The 6,590-nt window shown below is 48.0% G+C and overlaps 1 protein-coding gene across 1 annotated transcript in view; it reads left to right on the top strand.

The window, feature by feature from the left end:
- Positions 1-3,271: 3,271 nt before the first annotated feature.
- The window catches only part of CDC42SE1 (CDC42 small effector 1), a 55,686-nt gene continuing 52,367 nt past the window's right edge, over positions 3,272-6,590 (top strand). The window contains exon 1 of the mRNA XM_038382875.2: positions 3,272-3,432. The gene's annotated coding sequence lies outside the window, so the exon portion shown is untranslated. The remainder of the gene's footprint in view (positions 3,433-6,590) is intronic.

Below are 6,590 nucleotides of genomic sequence, written 5' to 3'. Positions count from 1 at the left end.
TTTAGTCCCATTAAGCTGTTTCAGTTTCACTTCTACCTCAGATATGGTAGTATCTACCTCTATATCCTCATTCCCATTTGTCATGCTACCATTATCCCTAAGATCCTCTTTAGCCTTATTAAAGACTGAGGCAAAGTATTTGTTTAGATATTGGGCCATGCCTAGATTATCTTTAACCTCCACTCCATCCTCAGTGTTAAGCGGCCCCACTTCTTCTTTCTTAGTTTTCTTCTTATTTATATGGCTATAGAACCTTTTACTATTGGTTTTAATTCCCTTTGCAAGGTCCAACTCTACTTGACTTTTAGCCTGTCTCACTTTATCCCTACATGTTCTGACCTCAATTAGGTAGCTTTCCTTGCTGATCCCTCCCATCTTCCACTCCCTGTATGCTTTCTGCTTCTTCTTAATCACCTCTCTAAGATGCTTGCTCATCCAGCTTGGTCTACAACTCCTTCCTATGAATTTTTTCCCCTTTCTTGGGATACAGGCTTCCAATAGCTTCTGCAGCTTTGATTTAAAGTAATCCCAGGCCTCCTCTACCTTTAGATCCATAAATTCTTCAGTCCAATCCACTTCCCTAACTAATTTCCTTAATTTTTGAAAGTCAGCCCTTTTGAAATCAAAAACCTTAGTTGCAGATTTATTTTTGTTAATCCTTCCATTTAGTTTGAACTGAATTAGCTCATGATCACTTGAGCCAAGATTGTCCCCTACAACCATTTCTTCTATGAGGTCCTCGCTACTCACCAAAATTAAATCTAAAATGGCATCCTCTCTAGTTGGTTCAGCAACTACTTGATGAAGGAATCTATCAGCTATCGCATCTAGGAAAATCTGAGCCCTATTATTATTACTAGCACTGGTCCTCCAGTCTATATCTGGGAAGTTAAAGTCTCCCATGATCACGCAGTTTCCATTAGTATTTACTTTATTAAAGACATTAAAAAGGGCTCTATTCATATCCAAATTAGATCCCGGAGGTCTATAGCACACCCCAAGCACTATCGTAGGAGAAGCTTTACTAGTTTTCTTCCCCAATGTAATTTTTGCCCACACGGACTCTGTCTTATCCATTGCATCGCTTTTTATTTCTTTACATTCTACCTCATCATTGATATACAATGCTACTCCACCACCTTTACCTTTGTTTCTGTCTTTCCTAAACAGCACATACCCTTCAATACTTGTAGTCCAGTCATGACTACTATTCCACCATGTTTCTGTTATCCCTATAATATCTGGTTTCATTTCCTGCACCAGTAGCTCTAGTTCCTCCATTTTGTTACCTAGGCTCCTCGCATTGGTGTATAGACATCTTAATTTTTGCTGTTTGGCCTCGCTCACATTTTGTACCCTATTAGGCACAGTCATTCTACAGCCAGTATAACCTATTAGACTAGTATCCACAACGCCCTCGCTCCTTATATACATTCTCCTACCCACAGATGTATCCTTTCTTACTTCGTCTTCTTCCCTCTCAATGCTAAAATCTGGCGTGGAGATTTCCTGGACATCTCCCATCCATCTCCCCCTAATTCCTAATTCCTAGTTTAAAGCTCTCTTTATCAGTTGTGCCAGCCTCGATCCTAGAAGTCTATTTCCTTCCCTACTCAGATGAAGTCCATCCCGAGAGAACTGTCCTCTGTCCGTGAATGCCTCCCAGTGGCCATACATCCCAAAGCCCTCCTTATAGCACCACTGCCTAAGCCATCTATTGACAGTCATAATCTTGTCACACCTTTGTTGCCCTTCTCTAGGAACAGGAAGGATCCCGCTAAAGATCACCTGAGCCTCAATTTCCTTAAGCGTCTTCCCCAGCCTAGCATAGTCTCCCTTAATACTTTCCAGCGAGAATCTAGCCGTATCATTTGTTCCCACATGAAGGATAATTAGGGGATTCTTTCCCGCTCCCTTTAGGATCCTTTTCAACCTCAGGTCTACATCCCGTATCTTAGCACCCGGAAGACAGCACACCCTTCTATTCTCTGGATCAGCACTAGTTACAGGCCTGTCTATTCTTCTCAATAAAGAGTCCCCGATCACATAGACCTGCCTTTTCCTGGTGACGGTGCTATTCTCCAGTCTCTCCCCTGTTCCCTCTGGCTGCAAGTTCTTTCCATTCCTATTTTCCCTTATAATCTTCTTCAACCCATCCTGTATCCTCCTGGGGCTCATATTTGGTCTAGTCTCCCTTGACTCTTCCGCTTTTCCTATAGGACTAACCTCTCTTCTCTTCTTCCTTACCCTTCCACCTTCAACAAGTACCTGCTGAGCCCCTTCTTCATTTGCCAACTCTGCAAACCTGTTCAAATTACAGGTACACTTAACTTCCCTGGAGCGAATAGACCATTAATTAAGGACCTGCATAAGTGTTCACAGAGCCTGTCTCTCACTGGGGGAAACTGAGGCAGTGACCTGTCTAAGAACTCTCAGCGATGGAACCCTGTACCCTAAACCCAAGTCCCCTTTCCCCTCCTCTACCTGGGCATGTCCCCACCACACCTCTGCAGCTGCTGCCAGCCACTACTCCTGGGAAATGCCTCTCACCCTCATTTTCAAACCATGGCTTTTTATTCTGGGCAACAGGCATCAATCCGCCAAGTTCACTTCAAGGAAATGAGGCCAATGGGGGTAGGGGAGAGCCTTTTATTTTGAGCCAGGCAGCTAAAACCAGCTTTTTTTAAATAAAAAAAAAACCCCAAAAGCCAACAACTCTCTGGCCCTGATAAACTGGCTAGATCCGGTGTGTTCCCCTCATCTGGCCAGGAGCTCGGAGAGCAGAGAGTTAACGTGGCCAGCAAGCAGGGAAAAGCGGTAGGGCTGCTCTGACATCCTTTCCAGGCTTAAAGAAAAGGAGGACTTGTGGCACCTTAGAGACTCACAAATTTATTAGAGCATAAGCTTTCGTGAGCTACAGCTCACTTCATCGGATGCATTTGGTGGAAAAAACAGAGGGGAGACTGATATACACACAGAGTGTAGGATAAACCCATTGTTTCATGTTCTCTCTGTGTGTATATCAATCTCCCCTCTGTTTTTTCCACCAAATGCATCCGATGAAGTGAGCTGTAGCTCACGAACGCTTATGCTCTAATAAATTTGTCAGTCTCTAAGGTGCCACAAGTCCTCCTTTTCTTTTTGCGAGTACAGACTAACACGGCTGCTACTCTGAAACCTTTCCAGGCTTGTGCAATGCCTGCCGGTGGCCAGGGTCGGTGCTGTGCCTCCGGAGAGCGCCTATTTAAGAAACAGTGTGTTGAAACCCGAGCATTTCCTTGCTCCTCTACTAGCCAAACCACACCTCGGGCAAGGGTTGAAGTTCCCAAGGAAAGTTTCCTCCTCCTTGTCGGGCAGAGAGAGCCGGGCCCGGGGGGAAAGCCCTGGAGAAAGGCACCGCTGGGATCGGGCTGCGAGGAGGGGGGGGGGCAGGTAAGGAGATGAGTTGATCTTTCTATTTTTTTTTTTAAATGGAATTTACACCCTGGTTCATTTCACCCTGGTTCATTTCACCCGGTGTCCTGGCCGCGGCAGCCCTGTGCGTGGGAGACCCGGCACAAGGTTGCGGGGTGGGGTGGGGGGCGTTTGGCGGCTCAGGCAAGGGGCTTCTTCGCCTTCGCTAGGGGCAACAGCCTGGCTCGATCCCTTTTCCCCAGGGGTGGGGAAGGAGAGTGTGTTTGAAAGCAACATGGCTCTGCCACGCTTCGCTCAGTTCACAGGCAGTTCTCCTCCCGGCCTGATCCTTTCTCCGAAGTGAAACCCGGTTGGCCCCTTCAGAAGCTCTTAAAAAAAAATTTCCAGAGCCTGGTTTGAATGCGTCCCATTGATTCAGATCCGAACTGGGACTTGTGGGAAAGTCCCTCCCCTTGCCCTTTCCTGTAACTGGGGGGGGGGGGTTGTTAAGCAGGTAAGTGAAATGCTTTTCCAGGGCTTGAAATATTCAAAAGCCGCAACAGAGAAGGGGGGGGGCAGGGATGAGGCCGGAAGTTTCCTCTCTTTTCATACATGTGTTTGAATTTAAGCCGGAGAGGCCGGGGGTTCAAATAACTCTGTCTCCTCTCCCAGTGAATAATGGGGCAGGGTGAGGAGGAGCAGAGAGCTGCAGGCTGTGACTTGCAAACCTGTGAGCGAATGGCTGGCAGGGTGGAGGGCCTGGTGCTGTAGCGTGTCTCCCTTGCTGATGAAAGGGGAAAGTTTAACCCTTTCTCCTAGAGCCAGCCCTTACTCCTGGAGCGAGTGAGGGGTTTGCCGGGTCGCGCCCTGGCTCTGGGCGGCGTGTTCCTGATGGTGAAACTGGTGACTTCGATCCGAACGGGCAGGGGACGGGGACTGCACCTTTCCCTCTCTCCTTTGTGTGCCTTTGGGTCTTTGCTGGTTATGCAGCAATTGCCCCTGTTATGGGAACGTGGAGATGGAGCAGTTTGTTCCCCCCAATAGTGTGACCCCCCCCCCCCGCTGTGACCCTGACATGAGGGGTCTGTGGCTGGGGCCGAAATGTCAATAATGTCAAGCCTACTGGGGAACCTTCCTGCCCCAGTGATCCCTTTGCTGTGCTGATTCAGTGGTGAGTAAGAAACCAGAGACCCACTGGGACAGCATCAGAGCCCTGATTATCTCTAGACAATTGCTTCACGTGGAATCCCCCACAGAGTCCAGGACAGTGGGGCACTCCAGCCCTGGCAGGATCCCAAGCCTGTGACGTGCTGCCTGCCGCTCCAGGATTTCTCAACAACAAAGCAGCCAGACTGGGGGCTGCAAGTGTGTATGTGTGTGTGTGTGTGTGTTGTCTGGCCGGATGGTTCCCTTGCTTTCCAAAGGGCTTTAGGAACAAGCGGGCCCAGTCGTGCTGTCTGTAGAAGCAAGATTGGGTCCCCAGAACCTTTCCTTGTCAGCAAAGCAAGGTTTGCAAATCCCCCATGGGAGGGAAACCTACCACCTCAGCCCTCGTCTCGGCAGAAGCTGTGCCCGATTCTGGCCTCGTTCGGTGGGGATGCACTGCTGGTAACAAGGACAGAATCTAGCCCATGGGGAGAGTCAGACCTGTCCAGTCTCCGTCCCTTGGAGGGGAAACTCCCTTAGTGTGAATTAATTGTAAGGCCTTTGCTTTTCTTAAACAGTCTCTCTTGTGATGAAGGTTTCAGAGTAGCAGCCGTGTTAGTCTGTATTCGCAAAAAGAAAAGGAGTACTTGTGGCACCTTAGAGACTAACAAATTTATTAGAGCATAAGCTTTCGTGAGCTACAGCTCACTTCATCGGATGCATTTGGTGGAAAAAACAGAGGAGAGATTTATATACACACACACACAGAGAACATGAAACAATGGGTTTATCATACACACTGTAAGGAGAGTGATCACTTAAGATAAGCCATCACCCACAGCAGGGGGGGGAAAGGAGGAAAACCTTCCATGGTGACAAGCAGGTAGGCTAATTCCAGCAGTTAACAAGAATATCAGAGGAACAGTGGGGGGTGGGGTGGGGGGGAGAAATACCATGGGGAAATAGTGAGGGAAATTGTGATGAAGGATTGACTGACTGATTTTTGGTGTGTTTGAATGAGACACTTGAGATCCTGGGAACAGTTCCCCAGGGGTCGTGACGGGTTCTCTATCTTCACTGGTGATTTTGAAATCCTAGAAGATTACGGTTGGAAGGGACCTCAAGAAGTCACCTAGTCCAACCCCCTGCTCAAAGCAGGACCAACACCAACTAAATCGTCCCAGCCAGGGCTTTGTCAAGCCGGACCTTAAAAACCTCTAAGGATAGAGATTCCACCACCTCCCTAGGTAACCCAGTCCAGTGCTTCACCACCCTCCTAGTGAAATAGTTTTTCCTAATATCCAACCTAGACCTCTTCAAGCCACCTCTTCTGAAAGAGATGCTCTAGCTGAAACAGGAAAGATTTTGCGGAGGTTCTGTGGACTGTGCTTTGCAGGAGATGAGATGAGGTGATCACAGTGCGTCCCATCCGATTTTACAATTGTGGATCTATGAAGAAACTCCTCTGGTCAGCACGGTTACAGCCCTGCAGAATAAACATTGTGACTCACTGCCTTTGGGGATGTTTGTGACTCTCACAGCCTCCCAAGGACTTAACGGGGAAATTAAACTGTGTTGCATTTTTCAGTAGCAGGGTTTAGTTATGCCACACAGGGGTAGCAAGTTGGGCACCCACTGTTTCACACAGTAGCAAAGAAGGATCTTGATTAAATACCAAACATCTCTTGCTGCTTCTGCTGTTCCCAGCCGGAGAAGCGCTGAAATGCTACGCAAAAGGCTCGTTCTCACAGTATTCTTGGCTGGGGGAGAACATGTGTTTGAAATCTTGCCATCTCTAGCCTGGTTTTTCAGACTCACGTGAGTGCAGCTTCAATTCTCAGCTGTGTTGTGCAAAGCTCAGATGTCAAAGGGCTAGATCCGCAGCTGGGGTAAAGTAGCGTCGGTAGAGCAAGGTCGATTTATCCCAGCTGGGCTAAAGAGGATAGGCAGGTATCCGAGCAGAACTTGGTTCTTCAGTACCTAGCTGAATATCTTATGGTTGGCCCATCTCTTTAAAAGCCAGGGCTAGATCCCTGGCTGGAATAAACCCT

Source organism: Dermochelys coriacea, chromosome 24 (genome assembly GCF_009764565.3).
Source record: "Dermochelys coriacea isolate rDerCor1 chromosome 24, rDerCor1.pri.v4, whole genome shotgun sequence".
NCBI lineage: Eukaryota > Metazoa > Chordata > Testudines > Dermochelyidae > Dermochelys > Dermochelys coriacea.
The sequence above is the reverse complement of the archived record's forward strand: the minus strand, read 5'-3'. Positions and strand labels throughout refer to the sequence as shown.